Genomic DNA, 20,632 nt, shown 5'->3' on the forward strand with positions numbered 1-20,632 from the left:
AATTGTCTTATTTCGATAATTTCAACCAATCCCTGACGTCCATTCAGCCGATATACATTAAGTGCCGACTACATAAACAAACGATTCTTCGTTTTATTTGCTTTTTTCATTTTAAATTTGCTTTAACCCTAACCCTGACCCTGACTCTAACCCTAACCCTAACCTTAGGGTTAGGGTTAGGGTTAATTGTTTCAGACTCGTTTGTTTATGTAGTCGGCGCTTAATGTATATCGGCTGAATGGACGTCAGTGATTGGTTGAAATTACAGAAATACGACAACTTTAACATGGAATAATTTATGGATTTCTTTTTTTTTTTAAGAAGACTAAGAGAAAAAGATGTTTTATATGACACATTCTACCAGTGTTCCAAGTTTCAAAGTGTTTCGTTAATGAAAAATGTGGCCCCCGTTTTAAAAAAGATCCGAAATATCTAATGGCTTACCAAAATGTTTGAGAAATTCCTAGTAGTTTTATTTGCATCAGGAGACATAATTATCTCTGTTTTATTAAGTATACAATAAATAATAAACATGCTTTAATACACTGAAATAACTGCATATTTAGTTTACCAACATTTCATTTTTCACCCCATAAACTTTTCTCGAGTTTGGTGATAATTTTATACAATTTTAAAATGTAACTGTAAAGAAACCAAATGAATATTTACAACACATACTTTCCTTCCTTTCACACATACTCAGTTTTTCTAAATCAATAAAAAATCAAAACCAATATGTAGAGCTTAAAAGAGGAAAGTATGAAACTCTGTCCAAATCCACACAATCTGACCTTCTTTCCATGGGAAATATTCATTGTTTTTTTTTTATTTGTCCCAACAGTTTAGAGCAATTTTTCCATACTATTTCTCTTGATGTATGAAAGTCCTGTTGAAGTCTTTGACTTGTCTGACCTATTTCAGTATGGAATGCTTTGTTTGTGAAGCCATTTACCTCTCCCCATCACCTCCTCTTTGTAATTAGTAGTGAGTCTGTTATGAAATGACAAACATCCAGCATCAATCATTTGATAATCATGGATTTTGCCAGGCTTGTTTTTGTTTCTGGTGGGGTTAAATGAGAGAACAAAGACAATTTATACTGTGAGAATCGTGCTGTTTAGAATATATCCTGTTATTTCGGGTTCTTTTTTTTTTTTACTCTTTGCTTTTTAACTTCTAACAAACCACAAAATATAATTTAGTTTTAGTTTTTTGGGGCTTTTTTACCCTCTCCAAAGAAGGAAAGTAGAAAGAAATTGCATTAATTTCAGTTTTTTTTGTTTTTTGTTTTTACACCCCCCATTCACTAATATTTGCTATTTCTTCTCCAATAAGATACAAAAAACAACAGAAACAAGTGGTTTAAAAAGAAATTTAAGTCAGGTTGTGAAGATATTCCATTGTGAAATTATAATGAATTTATTCTACTTCTTATTTTAGTATTTTTACATTTATTCTTTTAACTACCATTTTTTTATATATACATATTGAATTATCAAGTATTATGTGTGTGTGTATGTGTGTGTACACATTAATTTCCTAAGCAAGTTTTTTTGTCCTATTTTTAGAGCCATAAATTATCTCCATTAGAAAATAAATGCAAAGTATAATCAAATTTAGTTTATTTCTTGCTATGAATGGCATTTTACAGACACATTGACTTAATTTGCTAATACTAATCTTCTTGGGACTGACTTGGGAATAACACTAAATTTGTTTGCTCAGTTTTATTTGGGTTACTGCTAGAATGTCATGACTGGAATCTCCTATTGTAGAAAATAAATGAAATAAAAACAGTTACATATTTAGTAGTCAGTGAAAGAAAGATTCTTTTGCTTAGATGACCTGATTAATAGTAGTAGTTGAGTTAATGATACCAGAGTTTGTAGGATAAGAAATGAATGAAAAAACGTTTTGGGAATTGCTTCTGCCACTGGTAATCTAAGAGACCTCTCTCTCTCTCTCTCTCTCTCTCTAGAAAGAATAGATCGTGTGATATTGTATGACAGTGAAATATGTGTTGTGAATGCAGAAGACATACACTAATTAGAGATAAATAAATTTGATATATTTTGTAAACTCTTGAAATACTTTGAGTGCAAAAGGGTTGCTGTTTAGCATAAGGCTAACTTTGACTAAAGACACCTATGTTCAAAGAAATTCAAGTAGTGGCCATTCTGTTTCTAAACCATATCCAATGTATCCTCTCCTTTTTTTTTTATGGTTGGGTGTGATTTGGAGGTAATTTGGCTGTATTTTTTTTAACAGGTTGAGTGTCTGTTTTGAAATTCCTTTGCTGTATTGACATACTGACTGAATATCAAATGCATTAGCAAATGAGTGCTAAAATGAAACTTGTATGGCCATGTAATGCATGATTATATATCTTAGGGGAAAGTGTGTTATCTATGAGATAATAATAAAACAAGGTATGGCAGCTAGAGATAAGTTGAAGAAAAACTTGTTTCAAGTAAGTAACATCATATGAAGTTTCTCACAAGATAACATGAGTCTGAACCATAGAAACCTTGACTGAGAAAATAAGCATAAAAACTGATGATATTAAAGAATTTTATAATTTCTATTGTTGAAAGCTTGGTTGTTGATTGATGTGGAAAGAGTATAACCGAAGATTTTGTTACTGTGAAAGGATGCCCTAATTTATAATAGATATACATTGAAAAGTGAGTGATTGGCACCTCTCACTTGCAATGTTTTCTTCATATTCTCTATGAGAAAAACAAACATGTTTTTACTCAAAATCTAACTTTTAGTAAGATTTTAAAGAAATGAATTAGAAAGTAGTTATTATCAGGAAGGTGGGACAAATAAATTCAGAAACTTAGTTTTCAGCAGAACACTGCTAATGATAAATTCTAATATAGGCACAAGGCCAAACATGGAAGATTATTTTGACCCTAGAACTTAATTAATGCTTATTTTTGATTCTCAAAAGGATAAAAGGTGAAGCTTAGCTTGGTGGAATTTGAACTTAAAAGTAAATAGACAAAATGTTAGGTATTTTGTCCAGTTACTTCAGCCTAATAAAATTACAATTTTTGATAGTGTGCTAAGGTCATACATTTGCTTAGAGTTAATACAGTAGATTGACTGACCTCAGCATATTTCTGACACGGTGAAAAGGTCACACATTTGTTATGGGTTATGCCCAATTGATTGATCTCCACAGTATATTTGTGATTGTTAAGGGGTATGTCTTGTAGATTGATTCAATTAATCTCTTCTGTACATTTACTGAACATTATAACAATAACAAATTTGTAATTTACACAATTAAATATGATCACATCAAGATCTAATAAAGTAAATGGAAGATCTAGGATATGAAAGCTAAAAAGTTTTGTGTGATAAGAATCTTAGAATAAGGAAAAACAAGTCATGCGTTCTATTTTACTTGTGTTTGTCCTTTTGTTACATTGTGGTTGCCCTGTGAGAAGTTTGTGTGTGTGAGAGAGAGGGAGAGACACACACACACACACACACAAAGAGGGATTAGATAGTTAACTAGATAGATGAGAAAGTAACAGAAAGGAAGAGAGGTAACCATCAGTCAGCAGTAAAACAGTCATGTGAGCATACAGTGAAATAAGGGAGTAATGGGAAAAAAGAATGAAGTAGGAAGAAATAGCCTAAAAGGAGAGAGATAAGATAGATTTCTATATTAGTAACATATGATTAAAAATATAGGTATTGAGAGTGAGAAGATTATAGAGTTTGAGATAAATGCATATATGATACAAAGTGAATGTTGTACATGGATGGAAGCACACGAGGAAATGAAGAAAAGAAGTTGAGGCAGATTTTGATAAGAAAAAAAAACAAGGAAATATATAGCCTGTTAAAGACAAAGATAGGAAATAATTGTTTCTTACACGGGTACAAGGCTATTAATTGGGGATAGAGGTTAGTTGACTAAATCAGCCCTAGTACTCGACTGGTACTTTATTTTATCGACCACAGAACAGAAAGACAATGTTGACCTTGGCAGAATTTGAAGTCAGAAAAAGGCAGCGAGCTGGCAGAAATGTTAGCATGCCGGGTGAAATGCTTAGTGGTATTTCGTCTGCCGTTACGTTCTGAGTTCAAATTTCACCGAGGTCGACTTTGCCTTTCATCCTTTCGGGGTCGATAAATTAAGTACCAGTTACACACTGGGATCAATGTAATCGACTTAATCACTTTGTCCTTGTTTGTCCCCTCTATGTTTAGCCCCTTGTGGGCAATTAAGAAATCTGAGTTTGAACTCAGAACATAGAGAGCCAGAACAAATGCTGCAAGGCATTTTGTGTGACACAAACAATTTTACCAATCCACCATTGCTGGAAGAAATAGTTAAGTATGTGAATGAATCAGTGAAAATAATGAAGGAGAGGAAGTGGGGGTAGATTCAATGAAAGAAGACAAAATGAAAAACCAGAAAATATAAGCAAGATTTGAAGCAAAAACATTAAGGATTATTGAAAGGAGGCAGACAAAAAAACCCATTGTTTTTTATAGATACTATGCTTGTCAGTAAATAATCATTCGAAATACTTTTGTTTAATATTTAATGTCTTCCTTCTATGCTAGAAGGAGGACCTTAATGTTTACTCTTGTGAAACCCTCCAACCTATGCTGGCATAGGTTGGGTGGTTTGACAGGAGGTGACAAATCGGGAGAATGTGTCAAGCTCTACTGTCTATTTTGGCATGGTTTCTATGGCTGGATACCTTTCCTAATGCCAACACTTAAGAGTGTATTGGGTACATTTTACATGGCACCAGCAGCAGTGACATCATCAAGTAACTTGCAAGACAAGACCCCCTCAACTGAGGTGATGTGGCTATGTGCCAAGTGACAGGAGGCTAGAATATGTAAAGAGGGACAGGAATACGTCTGGCAGTAGAGGAGATAAATACCATGTATCTCCTATACGGTATACATCAGTTAGAGAGGGAAAGGGAGAAAGAAGAGTTTATGATTTTAATTGTAAAGTATCCTTCTAAAAAAGTTGTAAAACTGAATATAAATATGATCAACTATTTTTTTAATAAATTACTGTTGTTGTTTAGCTGTAAATTGACCCAAATTGAGCAAGCCTATGATTAAAAGTATTCTTGCTAAGGTGATTCCCTCTGGGGGTTTTTTCAAACACTATCTAGCATGACCCTTATGCAATGTATCTTGTTTATAGGGTGGTAAGGTGATATGAAAAAGATTTGGCTGCAATCTCTAGCAGATTGAGCGATTGCATAGAACCATCCCCTTTGCACATCATTTAGATAAATTATCAGGAAGAGATGGGTAGTGTCGACCTTTTTATAGCCATCCCCCTCCCCTCCCCCACCTTGCTCAAAATTTGGGATTGATGTGGTGAACCCCAGAATGAACATCTGCAGGAAAAATGTGGGCAGGAATAGGATGGCAGTGCCTTGATTAACCGATTTATTAAATAGTCTGATTTAGATTTTGTGTGTACCATTAGGAAACTGGCATGAATATTTAAAATTATTTACTGTAACCATTTCCATTGGCAGCTTCCCTTATCCTATTCACCAATACATCATAAAGATTTTTTTTTTATTTTATCAAACTTATCTTAGACATCTGCATAAATTTAAAACTCTATTTATTTAACTATTTAGTTTGCTTTGCAAAATTGCCAATATTCAATTGTAGTTCGTTGTATAAGTGCTTATAAAATATCACAGCATTATGACAAAACTTTAAGAGAATGTCATAGTGATCATTAAGATAGTTCCAGATTGTAATCAATAATTATGCTGGGGAGTGGGGAGGTAAGTATTGTAGAGCAAGAAGTGAGCTAAGTCTGTGAGTTGGTTTTGTTTCTTGGTTCTTCAATGTTATTAGGAAAAAAACATTCACATTATACTACTTCATTCTCTTCTCTTGGCAAATTGTAGCCATTTGCTTGACTGTTTTTCATTTTTCTATTATTAGCACTGAAGACTAGATCTTTGGATTGTTTGTGCCACATTCTTGGCAGTAACATCTGTTTATACCCCTTCAGGTCTTTTTTAGTAGTATTTGAGTTTCTTGGGGTAAATTCATTAGTTTTTTTCTTCTTCTTTTTACAAAGAATCTTGCACATCTGAGGTATCAGCTATCTCAACATGAATTACTGATTTTTTTGTGAAAAAGTGTCACACCTTAGCAGTAGAGGGAGCCTGTGGAAGAGGTAGACCCAGGAAGACCTGGGAGGAGGTGGTGAAGCACAACCTTCGAACGTTGGGCCTCTTGGAGGCGATGACAAGTGATTGAGTCCTTTGGAGATATGCTGTGCTTGAGAAGACCCGGCAAGCCAAGTGAGGCTGTAACCATGGCCTATGCCAGTGCAGCATAACTGGTTCATTTAAGAGTATCCTTCAATCATTGCGCAATAAACTGCACTTGCGAAGACCTGTTGAGTCAAGTGAAGACATTGTCGTGGCCAATGACAGTATCTGATTGGCACCCATCCTGGTGGCATATAAAAAGCACCATTCAAGCGTGGTCGATGCCAGTACCGCCTGACTGGCCCTCGTACCGGTGGCACATAAAAAGCACCCACTACACTCTTGGAGTGGTTGGTGTTAGGAAGGGCATCCAGCTGTAGAAACTTTGCCAGATCACATTGGAGCCTGGTGCAGCCTTCTGGCTTGCCAGCCCTCAGTCAAACCATCCAACCCATACCAGCATGGAAAACGGACGTTAAACAACAACAACGGTGATGATAGTAATGAAGTAAAAAAACAGAATTATTATGGCCTTTATTTCCAAATTCGTATCCTTTTCATCCTTTTGAGGCCAATATAATGAATAATCAACAATATAAGCTATAATCTTTCCATCATTTTTTTTTTTTTGCTTTTATTATCATCAAACATGTTTCCCATGGTGGCATGAGTAGGATGGTTTGACAAGATCTAATGAACTACACAGAATTGTGTTCAGTTCCAACGTCAGCTTCCATGTTTTTTATGGTTAGATGCCCTTCCTAACACCAACCTCTTCAAGATTTGTTTCTCTTTTGTGTGAGACTGTCACAAGTGACATCAAGTAACTTGCAAGACAAAGAAAACAAAGGAAAGGAAAAGGACCTCCTTACCCCAAAGCATTAACTTTGTGAGTTATTAAACTTCAGTAACAAATTAAAATACAAGTTTGGCCATGCTTTTATACAAATTTAAAAACTATTGAGCACTGCCCCCTAATCTTTGGACAAAATAATAAACAAAAATTATGAAATAAATGTCAGTAAGTGTTGATAAATATTAAATTTTTTTCCAGATCATTATTTTAATGTTCATTTTTCCAAGGGTGGATGAATTAAGTAGGTGTGTTGTATAACGTCATCTCATCCCTAAAGCGATTGCTACCAACCAGCTCTTCCCTGGTCTTCTTCTGCAGTGATTACTTTTCCCTTAGGTCTTTGGATTTACCTACATTACTTGGTTGTATTATTTATTAATTCTCCACAAATCCTTCTTTTAACTGTAGTTAGGCCTCCTAAAGGTGAAAACAAAAGCCCTTTTATGCCAGACTATGAAGTAGGTATTGCAAATGAGAGGTGTCAATCATGTCACTTAACTATCACCTATAAACTCACAGCATCTTTTCATGTAGCATGGATTGTAACATATTTCAATAAACAAACTATATATTAGTAATGTTATAGATGTGGATTGCTTCAAAATATGTAACACTTGAAATACATAATGTAAATTCATTGGATTGTATTTGGTGGAATAAGTTAGGTTTATACAACACATCTACTTAATTCATCCACCCTTGGTAAAATGAGCATTAAAATAATGGTCTGGAATAAAATTTAATATTTATCAACACTTTTTAATACTAGTATATTTATTTCATAATTTTTGTTTATTATTTTGTCCTAAGATTAGAAACAGTGCTCAATAGTTTTTTAATTTATAGAGACGCATGGTCAAACTTTGATGTCTTGTAAAAGTATGAATGCCATATCTTCTCATATTCTTCATATAAGTCAGAAACATATCTCTTATAATTCTGTATGCATGCACACACACGCGCGCGCGCGCGCGCGCACACACACCTATTTTTTGCCTGTTAAAGCTTTCCAAACAGCAAAGTTAGGAGTTTCAGCTTGTTGCTTTTGTGAGTAGAAAAATTTCGAAAGACTGAATATAATGTTAGCACAATTTTCAGAAAATCTCTTTCAGGACTCACAAGGAGAATACTTGTAGCTCCTTATAAGTAATCAACACCCCTCCCCCAGTTAATAATTCCTGCAGTTGCAAAAACAACTTTGCTTCTTTGAACTAGCAAGTCCCATTTGCCCAGTTTCCACTCCACCCAAATCTATCTAATACTCCTACCTTGCCCCTCTCATTTCTATGTTGTCTCATACCCACTCTGCTGTCCTACTGTAATACTTTTCTTCAATCCTTCCTCTTTAAAGCAGCAACCTTTGCTCTACCCACAATTTCCTTACAGCCATCAGACTATTTAAGTTCAAATTGAACATCAATCATCTCAACCTCACCATGTTCTGGGTGAACCTTCAACGGTCATGGACACTACCCTTCCTTCACTGGCTACAAAATAAATAATAATAATAATAATAATAATGAAACAAACACTATCCGCATCTTTTACCATCAACTGAATTTACCGCAGTTTTGTATTTGAGTGTTACTATCTATTCTATTGTCTTGATTGCCAAAGAATGAATTCATTTAGTTGATTAGAACTCTGCTCAAGTTAGCCTTGTGTTTAGTCAAAAAAAAAAAAAAAATCGGCTTCTTGAGTAATTGGAGGATGGGAGAGAAAGAAGCTGCTTTTGTTGATTTGGATCCAGTGTTTGTGATAAAAGGTTATCACAGACATGTGGACTCTCAGAACCAATAATAGTGGAGGAGGAGCAGGGTGACAAAATCCATATAGTAATTTGTTCTAACAGTAATGCAATTTTTCTTAATGCTGTGTGCATCACTTGCCAGGTGATTATCATACACACACACACACACACACACACTGCAGAGCATCTGCCATTCCCTCTTTTGGATTTATATACCACGAATATATTTTTTATAACATCTATAATATCCACTTATATCTAATGTTTATATCAAAGATTTAGCAGTTAATTCATAGTACCATTATGAAATTGAAAAAATGTCATTTGAATGTTGTTGAAAATTCTAACACTTGAAATATAGTGGAAATGAAAACATAAAAAATGAGATTAGTAGTTAGGATATTAATCAGAAATACAGAACTGTAATCTCTGAAAAGGCAAATATCTAATTATATTTAGAAAAGCATTAAAATTTACATATCTGAAATATATTGGTGCTATTTTAGCATACATTCTACCCCAGTATTTGTAATCTACACTGTGAAATGACCTGATCTGGATTCGGATTTAGGGTAAGAGTTAGGATCAGGTTGCACACTAAAGTTTAAATGGCCAGGTAGACGACACTCTAAAGTGGCACCATGATGTCACTAAAAAGGAATGAGAGTTAATCAAATTAATTTTCTAACAAATATTGCCATGAAGCTTCAAACTATTGTTTGAAATGACAAGTGTCTGTCTGTTTTAATCAGTAATAGATCTGTATTGTGTGTCTAATTTATTGTATCTGACATTTCCATTGTCAACAGATGAATCATTTTCTTTACTTTGTATTTTCAACTTACATGAATTGAACTGAATTTGTTTCCTGTCATATTTTAAATAGTTCTAGATAACTTGTTGCCTTTCAGAAACTCAGCAATACTACATATAAGTATCTAGAATTTATCATTAACTGCTGTTTAAATGGACATCTTATTGAATACGCATTTTTAAATTGTTGCATTTTTGAGTGTTAAAGCTTTTATATTACTCTTTATCCACTTATAATCACATGAGTTTGGATGTTACATTAATTTTTAAGTCTCCAATTTTACTCTACAAAATTGCTTTCAAATGTCTTTTTTCTTCAATCCTGAATAAGAATTTTTGTTTCTTAGACATATGACAGACAGTTTGGTTCTTATTGTTTTCAGTTTTTGCTTTGTTATTCAGATGTATTTTCAGTGTTGCTAGCAAGTGTTTTTCAGCTTTATTTTTCTAGTTTTGAAAATTATCATCATGGAATAGTTTTATGGTGGACAATTTTTTTTTTTTTCTTTATCATACTCAATGCCCTTTTAAGGAAGGGATTTGATGGTTATAGTAATATTCAGTTCTAGAATAAAGCTAGTACTTATTCTATTAAACTTTATTCAGGGAACGAATGGAAAAATTGAATTTTGTGCACGTCAGTGTAGTATTTCTTCTACTAATTAGAAATACATTGTCCAGATCTCACCAAGTACAATGTTACATTCATAGTAAGTATTAGGAAATAGTCAGTCCTTATTAGCAGCAGAGATGGTTCTCTTATTTATTAAGGAGGTAGCTTTGGAATATTGCAAAAACATCTGAATGCTTATATTATTTTTTTTCAGAACAAAAGAAAAAGAAAAAAACAAGTACTGAACCAACTACTTAAAAACCTCTTTCTAGCATAGAAAAAAATAGCAAGTCTTGGAAGGTTTTTTTTTTAAATTTTTGTTTTCAAATAGCAAGATTCTACACATTGATTTTGTGACTCCAGTTCTGAGTTGATCTGTCACACAAAGCTGATTTTAATGCCTTGGTTATCCACTGAACATTATATTAACTACCCACAAGTCCAAAACCCCATTATACTTTGTTTTTAGTATGGTATGGGATCAGACCACTCTCCAACATGTAGTAAGTGTAGAATATATATTGTATATTAGTCACATATTTTTAATATTACATGAGGAGAAAGAACCATTTATCATTAGAAACAAAAACTAGATGACTGATAGTAAATATGCCAGGCAAGTTACCTGGGGCCTAATCCTGTTAATCAAAGGCCAGTATTTATTGTGATAAAATTAAAATAGAGAATGCACCTCTATTGCAAGTTAAGAAATAGATTTCTTAGAATTTTTGTCTTTATGGGAGATATTCTACTAAGTAGCTTTCTTTATAATAATCTTTTTAAAACAGCTGGACATTTATTATAGTCAACTGTATATTATACCTACTAATTGGATGAAGTTTTTTATGTAATAAGGTTACTTGAAGTGAATATAGTTTGGACAATCTTTTAATATTTAAACTTTTAGGATACATGGAAAACATGCACTTCCCTGAAAAAATTGATAATCATTGCTTGGCTTAGATTGCATTCTTAGTGTAAAGGGATTTCATAGGGATTTGTAGGGAGATGAGATTGTATGACATCCATATTTCTCGAAGAGCAATAACAATGTAAATTAAGCAAAGTAGCTAGGAGTCAAAATGGTCATAGATTCTGGTCTATAACATACATTTATTCCGCAGTGTGAAAGTTTTTATTTTTATTTTGAATCTCTTGACACTTGTTGCATTCAGTAACCTAAGTGAGCAAAGCTTATTAAATTAGGAAATTTAGCTATATTTAAAAAAAAAAAGGAAAGAAAAAAAATTCCAAACATTATAATGTGCACAAAAGTTCAGTCATTCAGATGTTTATAACAGTAAGCATATGAAAGTGGAATATGAAAATTGGTAGGAAGATGGACAATTATTGCATATCAAGTAAATTATAAGGAATTTAGTGTCGAAAGAGGAAGAAGCTAAAGGTTAACTTGAAGTAAGGAGATTGAAAGAGTTGTAAGATAAGTAGGTGAAGACAAGATAGAATGTGAGAAAATTATGCCAGTAAACTAACTTTTCACAATACTTCATGAGATATGAATATGAAAAGACTTAGCCTCTGATATCATAACAGGAAGAAAACATTAATATTGTGTTTTTTTTTTTTTTTTGTGGGCGGGTTAATGACACTATCCATTATCAAAAGTTGCAAGCACAAATCTTGCTTTTAGAACAAATATTATAATAGTAATGCAGTACCAGACACTGGCTGTCATGGCTTCTGATCTTAACTGATTAGAAAGTGTTATCATGTACATGTTTTGTTTTGGTATAAAAAGATGGGCTGCAGCAGATATTCTGCTCAGTACCACAGAGTTGCTTGATCTTAAGCAGTTGAGCATATCCCTTGGTGGCTGACAATATGTACGTCTCTGATCACAAGCAGAAGTAGTGGGGGAGCATCATAGCCATGTGTTGAGAGGAATTCTTTGGGGTTTGAATAATTCACCTCTGGAAACATGGGTGTTTTGTTCATCATCCTTAAACAATTTTAACTGAGCCCCACTTACAAGATCATGCACTGTTTAACTTGATATAAGGTCACCATGTTGTGCACATTTGGTTGTGAAGCATGTGCCTGGTGTACTCTTATCTGATGGTTAGTCATGATGGGTATATTGGTCTTTGTATATTTGTACCCCAGTGTCACTTTGAACACATGCGCTACTCTCTTACTCAATAGTAATAATCCTTTCTACTATAGGCACAAGGCCTGAAATTTGTGAGGAGAGGGCAAATCGATTACATCGACCCCAGTGTGTAACTGGTACTTATTTCATTGACCCTGAAAGGATGAAAGGCAAAGTTGACTGTGGCTGAATTTGAACTCAGAATGTAAAAATGGACAAAATACCACTAAGCATTTTGCTCGGCAGGCTAACTATTCTGCCAGCTCACTGAATAATAATAATAATAGTAGTAGTAGTAATAATAATAATAATAATAATAAATAAAACAATACAAAATCTAATCATTATTTTGTATTCTTTTGCTCTAGTCAGTAATTGAAAGCACATTTCAGTAAATGATGCTTTCAGTATGAAAAACAATGGTTATGTTAACATGTATTGGTCTTACTGTGTCCTCATCCATGAGACACAGACTTCATCATTCTTACTGAAAAAAATCACTAAATGTGCAAGATTGTGCTTCAGAAAATGGAAATATTCAAAAAACAAATAATTCAGAAATGCCAACTGCATTGAAATGAAATTAATAAATTGTTGGGAGAACAAGCATTAAAATGTTAGACATAATTTTATGATGAAGAAAAAAATAACATTAGTCTATCGTTTGCTATTATTTTCATATAGAAAATATCTAATTATTTATCCACTGGACAAATTCTATTTTCGGTGTCAACTAATGTACACTCTACAACTTTTATTTAATAATTTTTCATTTCTACTTTGGCAAGTGAAGATTGTGCTTTGCTGATGTGGGCATACTAAGACCAAAGTATGTCTGAAGTTTTCTTCTGCACTAACTGAATAAATGAAAATAATGTTAAATCATTCATTAATATTGTTTTTTCCCTTCCTGCATAATTAGGTCTAATTAGCATTTCTAATGTTCCTTACATTAAAATAGGTTAATAACAACCTATGTCAGCAAAGTCAGATGTTTTAATTTAAAAAAATCTTTTAAGATTATAGTTACTTCAAATTTGTAATAAATCTTTGCTTTCACTTGGTATGGCTACAAATATATGAAATAGGAAACTTTTAGAAATTGAAAGTTTACATGGTTCTAGGTTTATGTAAAACTGCAATAATTAAAATCCATAGTTAAGTTTGGCATTGGCAGTTTCAAGATTTAAATTTCAAGCCAACAATAAAACCTCACTGCAGTTATATAACCTTCTCAAAACCACAGACGAATCTCATTTCAATCATACTCTTCCACAAAAAGGAAAAAAGAAATGTCTATTAATTCTCATGAGAATGTTGTGCTTAGGTTCTCAACAGCTGCATATGTATATTTTATAAGTTCTGGATTGTTTTGTTTTATAAATCGTAAGAATTAAGATCGTAGTATTTCTTGAGTTCATTTCCTGCTTTGGAAGTGTAAGCATTTTAATATTATTTCAATTTAAGAAAAGGTAGTGGAGGGAATATAGAGAGTAAGGGTGGTTGTTTAAATATTGGAAGGCATTTAGTTTCATTCCTATTAGTTAAAAGTTCAAATTTTAACTTTACTTTTATTTTTATTTCTCCAGTGCCAGTAGAAATAAGCAACAAATAACCTGTAATATACTGATATTCTGTTTGTTGTATCTCCTTTCTCAACAAATATAAATTAGTTTGTCACTAAACATAAGGAAATGTTATTCTGGGTAAATGCTACTATACGCTATGATATTTATTCTCTTATTTTTACATAGCTAGCAAAGTTGGAGCTATTTTTAGGGGTTTTTCATCAACATAATGCCATTTGATAGGCATGGCGTTAGCTTCTGTCTGTCTGGGAAATCCATAACATGCTGTAACACAGTGGAACCTATTTTCTTAAGAGTTCATCTGCTTGTAATTTGGTAAGCAGTGTATCCACCACTGCTTCTTTCTGTGTTGTGATAGATATTAGGATTTGAAACAACCATGCTGTTATTTAGATAATTTCTCAGTACTCGTTATTTATTACTGTTTACATGTGATATTTAAAGCCATTGGGGTTGATTTAGTCACTCACCTATATTACATAGTTGTGCCAAAATTAAAAATCATCATTGTCGGTAGCAATAAAGCTAACACAGGCACATTTGAAGATGTTATAAAATTAAAATGACATTAAGAATTGACTGGTATTTATTTATTTTAGGTAGCTGTCAAAGGATAAAATCAGTCAACTCTGACAAGATTTAAACTATAGAGGGATACAACTAAATACTGTAAGGTATTTTTGTTTGACCTTGCAGTATTTAATCATACTTCTTCACATTCTGATTTACAGTACTTATCCCCTCCTGCAATAGAGTATCCATATTATTATATTAAGGTTATTCAGTTGACTATGCCCTACCCATAGAATTTTGTGTCATCATGAAAATTTATTATTGCTTAGTTTTGAACACCTCTAATTAGACCTATGTTAACAAAAACATTCCAACTGTCTTTAAGATGATGAAAGTGGGATTTGAGTGAGATTTGGTTGCTATATATAGCAGTTTGAGCAACTGTGTAGGGGCTGCCCCATTAGCTTGTTTGGTAGTCAATCTGGTAGTCAACCTGCTATTATTTTCTTTGTAGCAGTCTTCCTTTGTTCTCTCTCATTAGTTCCCTTACTCAAGGTAGCTATTCTTCTTACTTCCTCTTTTTTAATGACCTTCTAATAAACACAAACGTTGGTCCATTACATTTTGATTTTTTTTTTTGTTATATATATATAATACATGGCTTTTATGCTCTTGTGAAGTACAGAATGAGTAACCTTATTAACCTTAACATTGAGTTAATCAAGAGATACCTAAGTCCTTTGATCAAAATTCATGACTACTATTGATTTAATGATAAATAAATACAATTTAATCAGAAGTATATATCGATATTTTTATGATAAACAAATACAATCAGAAATATATATATTGATAGAATTAATTAGAAATATATAAGAAACAGGTAATATATATTATTGTGTGATTGATTCACCTTATCGCAATGTGAATCACACACATCCAGATTATGCTTAATCATTTAGGTCTGAGTCAGGTCAGCTTAATCTGTGATTAAGTTGGGTTTTTTTCTATTAAAGCTAGACTTTGACTCAGGCCATCTTAGTTATTAAATTGTAATTCTACGCACGATCATTGGCTCAAATGCTTTGTTTTGTTAATGTTTTATAGGCTTCTATGTTTATTAATATGTATACATACTTTTATAATATTAGTATTTCTTTAATGATTTACATACATATGCTTTGTACATCTAAACTAAATCAACAGCAAAACTAAGAGTGGTATACTCAATCAGTTACAAGGTTTAAACTTTGAGCCAGTGAGAATCACTCAACCTGCTAGAAATAGCAATTAAATCTCTCTCAAATCTTAACTTCTGACATGTGTGCACGCACACACACATACACACAGAAGGTAAGAGTGTATTGGATAACATACACATTCTGAATGAGCTGTTCATAACAAACACCTTTGATCATAAAATGGATGACCTGAGGCTAAATAGTAACTCAAGAAAGTGCTAAAATTATCTATAAACTTCTATTAAATAAAATCATCTAACACTAAATTCCTTGTTGCCCCTCTATGTGTGTGCGTGCGTGTGTGCACGTGTGTATGCACGTGTGTGTGTAAGAGACTTATGATTGATTGCTGATATAAGAGACTAAGGTGGAAAAACCACTCCTCTACTATAAATAATCCTTTCTACTATAGGCACAAGGCCTGAAATTAGGTTTAGTGATGTTATCAACCCCTAGTGTTCAACCGGTACTTATTTCATCGACTTCAAAAGAATGAGAAGTAAAGTCCAACCTCAGCAGAGTTTAAACCCAAAACAATAGCAATATCATCATCATCATCATCATCGTTTAACATCCGCTTTCCATGCTAGCATGGGTTGGACGATTTGACTGAGGACTGGTGAAACCGGATGGCAACACCAGGCTCCAATCTAATTTGGCAGAGTTTCTACAGCTGGATGCCCTTCCTAACGCCAACCACTCAGAGAGTGTAGTGGGTGCTTTTACGTGTCACCCGCACGAAAACGGCCACGATCTCACTAGAAAATCCTACGGGAGCCAGTCAGGCGGTACTGGCAACGGCCATGCTCAAAATGGTGCATCTCATGTGCCACCCGCACAAGAGCCAGTCCAGGGGCACTGGCAACGATCTTACTTGGCTTGCCGGGTCTTCTCACGCACAGCACATTTCCAAAGGTCTCGGTCAGTAGTCATCGCCTCGGTGAGGCCCAATGTACGAAGGTCTTGCAACCTTACAGTGTCAAAGGGAAAGAACATTAACAATAGAAATACATACATGATCTTAGACAACAGAGAGAAAAAGCATCACTAAATTAGCAACTGCTTTTGGAACAAATGAAAACATTTAAATTGGACAATTTAAAGCACAAATTAGAAAGAGCATTTTGTTCTTAGAAATAACACTCTGCTGACACCACTGTTTCTACCAGCTACTACCCACTCTTTCCTCTTCTTTTTATTTGGAGTGTCCTGAGGGACGACCTAGATAGATAGATTTTATTCATTTACTGTACAGATAATCTGCAAGAAAATCTGTCTCAAATGCATGATTCCTAATTACTTCCTCTTGTATGTGTTTATGCAGTACTGTGCATCAATATGTATCTATGTATGAATGTACATATGTATATACATGCACACTCACACATACATAGATTCTTTGTATGTAGGATGGGTACAATTTTGTTTAAATTGGTGCTTGTTTCAGTTATACTTTGATAGTATGTTTTCACTAACATGAGTATGTTTCCATATATATGTTTTATCACTGTCCACCACCACATCCTCTTATCATAATTAGCTTCATCAAATCTGCTGTTTGATGTATTTTATATAAGTTCGTAAGCCACCTCTTTCCAACTAATTCACTCCTATAAAATATATGAGAAGCATGCCTGCTCTTCTATTCTATATATTCACTACAATCAATCTAAAAGACTTCTATGTCTTTAAGTACTTTCTGTGCACATTACCTATTGAAAGTAGTGCAGTAGTTTCTTTCAAGTATAAAATATAAAGCACTTTGCCAACAGGAAGGCAGTCATGTTTTATATATATGAAGGGAATAAGCAAGAAATTGATAGTGCATCTGGTGCACTGTGTACTCAAAATATGAAGTCATCCTCAGCAGACTGATGGAGAACAAGAACTTTAGATGCATTTATGTGGTTAGCAGCAGAAATGTTATTGAAATGAAGTCAGTGAACTGCTTAGATGGATTGCTAGATGTAGTTGATAACTTTTGTTACTTAGGTTCTGGAATGAATGGAGCAAATGTATAGTTGAAATGGTGTAAAAAGCTCAGGGAAATGTTGAGATATTGCCTCTGTTAGCAAGAAAGTCTCTCTGTCTCCCTCTCTCTTGTTTGAAGAGATACTATGAATTGTGTAAGACATTTGATATTGCATGTTGGAGACACAGGAACATTGAATTTTGAAAATAAGAGCCAGAAGCAAATGAGGTAGACAAGCATTGGATATGGTTAACTGTACCTATATAATAATAACTGGCATAGTGTACTTAAAATATACAGTATATTTTGGAACTGTTTCAGTCATCATCAAGAGATCACTCATTTAAGAGGTGATGTAACAAGCTAGTTAGACTACAAACCTTCTCAAATAGGATCCATGTTGAGTTGAAAGCAAGCTACCAATTATAAATTTGACTTAATGACTATTGGAAGAACCATTTATTTAAAGGGCGCATTACATAAAAGTCAGCATTTACAAACTTTTTTTTTTCCTTTGCCTATCCACCATAAAACCTATAAAATAATATATATCATTGCCCTTTAATTTGTCTTTTGTCAAAGTGGGGAAAAATAGTCTGTTTTCACAATGTTTTACTAATAGTTCTACTTAGATTATAATAGCTTGTTGATCTTTTGATTTTTTTTCTCTTTGCAACTGGATATTTGAGTTAAACTGAATGTTTCTGTACATTCAATGAAGCTAGTATAATGACTTCATTGAATATTTTTTATCTCTTGAGATAATGCCATAGATTTTGTAGGGTTTGGTTATAGTCAGTTGAATTGATTTCCAGTATATTGGCAATATTTTATCATTAACTAGCAGAGATACCCACCGTTGCTCAGGATTTAAATAGCATAGTTTGTATATAGGGTACAGTTAAGTTGAAACATGATGTGGGGAAGTGCAGCATTGACGACAAAACATTTGTGGAGTAAATGAAGGGCTAACTCAACTAAGTGACATATCCTGCATCTGTTTGGAAGATTCCAGGCCCTAACCTTGTCATTGAAAAGTGGGTGGAGATATGTGATTTTTGAACGCACCAAAAAGCTCTCGGTGTATATATTGGCGCTGCCACTACCACGCTGAACAATCAGCAGACATAGGAACTACATCTGTATGATAAATTAAGCCTGTGGGAGCGCTCAGCAGTACCACATGAGAGAAATCTACATGAAAGAAATGTGGTAAGGTGGGGTGAATTGGCAAGGAAGCGCTTGAAAACAACTGTTTCAGTTTGGAATCAATAGTCGTGGCTCAACCATGCCCTCTTTCGCATAAACAGTGTGCGACTGTTGTGAGTACAACTCCCAAACAAAAACAATTCTGCATGCAATGTTGGAGTACACAAGGCCACATTAAGGACATGGTCTCTAACAAATGTGGTTGGATCACATGACGTTGATTTGCTGATGTGGTTGGGAATCAATAGTTATGGCTCAACCATGCATTTTTTCACGTAAACAGCATGCGACCATTGTGAGGACAACTCCCAAATGAAAACAATTCTGCATGTAAGATGACATGGTTCCAGGTTCAGTCCCACTATGTGGCATCTTGAGCAAGTGCCTTCTACTATAGCCTTGGGCCAACCAAAGCCTTGGATTTGGTAGACGGAAACTGAAAGAAGCCCATCGCATATATGTGTGTGTGTGTCTGTGTTTGTCTCCTCCCTCAACATCGCTTAACAACCAATGCTGGTGCGTTTATGTCCCTGTAACTTAGAAGTTCAGCAAAATAGACCGATAGAATAAGTACTAGGCTTACAGAGAATAAGTCCTGACTAAAGGCGGTGCACCAACATGACTGCAGTCAAAATGACTGAAATTAGTAAATGTATAAAAGAATATACATTGTTTAGAGCTCAAACAATTCTACCATCTGCTGTGACATTATTTTATGCTTCAGGCATCTTTATTGCTTCACAAAACTGACTGGTGCTTGCAGCAGCAATAATAATAATACAACTGTTACTCTATAAGATAGTAGTTGCAATCATACAATGGATAACTGTTATTCAACAATTTTACACTATAGAGATTCTAGAAATTTTGCTATTCTAACCATTCAAAATAGGAAACTAAATTAGTATGGAGAGCAAGAAGTGAATGAATGAAAAAACTTATATAGCTGAATTAAAAATCAATGATACAAAAGATATATAGTTAAATGTTTAAATTCTGTAATATATGAAAAACAAGATATAATATAAAATACGTGTAATGAAAACATATTTTGATTTTTGTTTTATTTTTTTACTTTCTTTACGAAACAACTCCCTAGAGGAAAAAAAAATTAGTATTACTTTTCATTTTCACTCTTACAAGTTTCAGCCATCCATTTGAGATACTGTCATAATTTCTAAAGATGTTTTTAACCTAGTTATTGTATAAATGCAACTAGAGTTCCATATATTTCTGTTGTTTGTAACAAGTATAATGCAATGCTGCCTTCCACCAAGTTTCCACTATACCAGATAATCCATGTTGCAACAAGCCAGCCAAGTTTGGAAATATGTAGCACACTTAGTTATGCACTGTTAGTGTTATACCAAGAGCATGTTCTGTCTTGTTTGCTGTCTAGACCAGCTTTGGTATGTCTAGATTGGGTCTCTTGAAGGAAAACATTGTACAGAGTTTGAGCCTACTAGGAAAATGACATAAATACTGTTTGCAAACTAATGCCATATATAGATTCATTTGAATGCCAGGCTTCTTTATTCCATTGCATATTTTGACATCTATTGTTTTTGGGGTTTTTTTTGTACATTCTTTCTACAGTCTTGGAGAACATGCTACAGAAAGGTAACTTAGGTGACTGAGTGACATCTTGTCTTCAGAGTATTTGTTTGTCTCTCATTAGTACAGACAGTTTTGTGGAAAGTTTTTGTCATCTCTACTTATTTGTTCCGACT

At 33.7% G+C, this 20,632-nt stretch overlaps 1 protein-coding gene across 5 annotated transcripts in view; it reads left to right on the forward strand.

Annotated features, from left to right (window-relative positions):
- Nucleotides 1-20,632, forward strand: part of LOC106869317 (choline transporter-like protein 2) — a 90,668-nt gene that overhangs the window by 19,257 nt on the left and 50,779 nt on the right. The window lies entirely within an intron of this gene.

Source organism: Octopus bimaculoides, chromosome 1, assembly GCF_046866305.1.
Source record: "Octopus bimaculoides isolate indiv1 chromosome 1, ASM4686630v1, whole genome shotgun sequence".
NCBI classification, from domain to species: domain Eukaryota; kingdom Metazoa; phylum Mollusca; class Cephalopoda; order Octopoda; family Octopodidae; genus Octopus; species Octopus bimaculoides.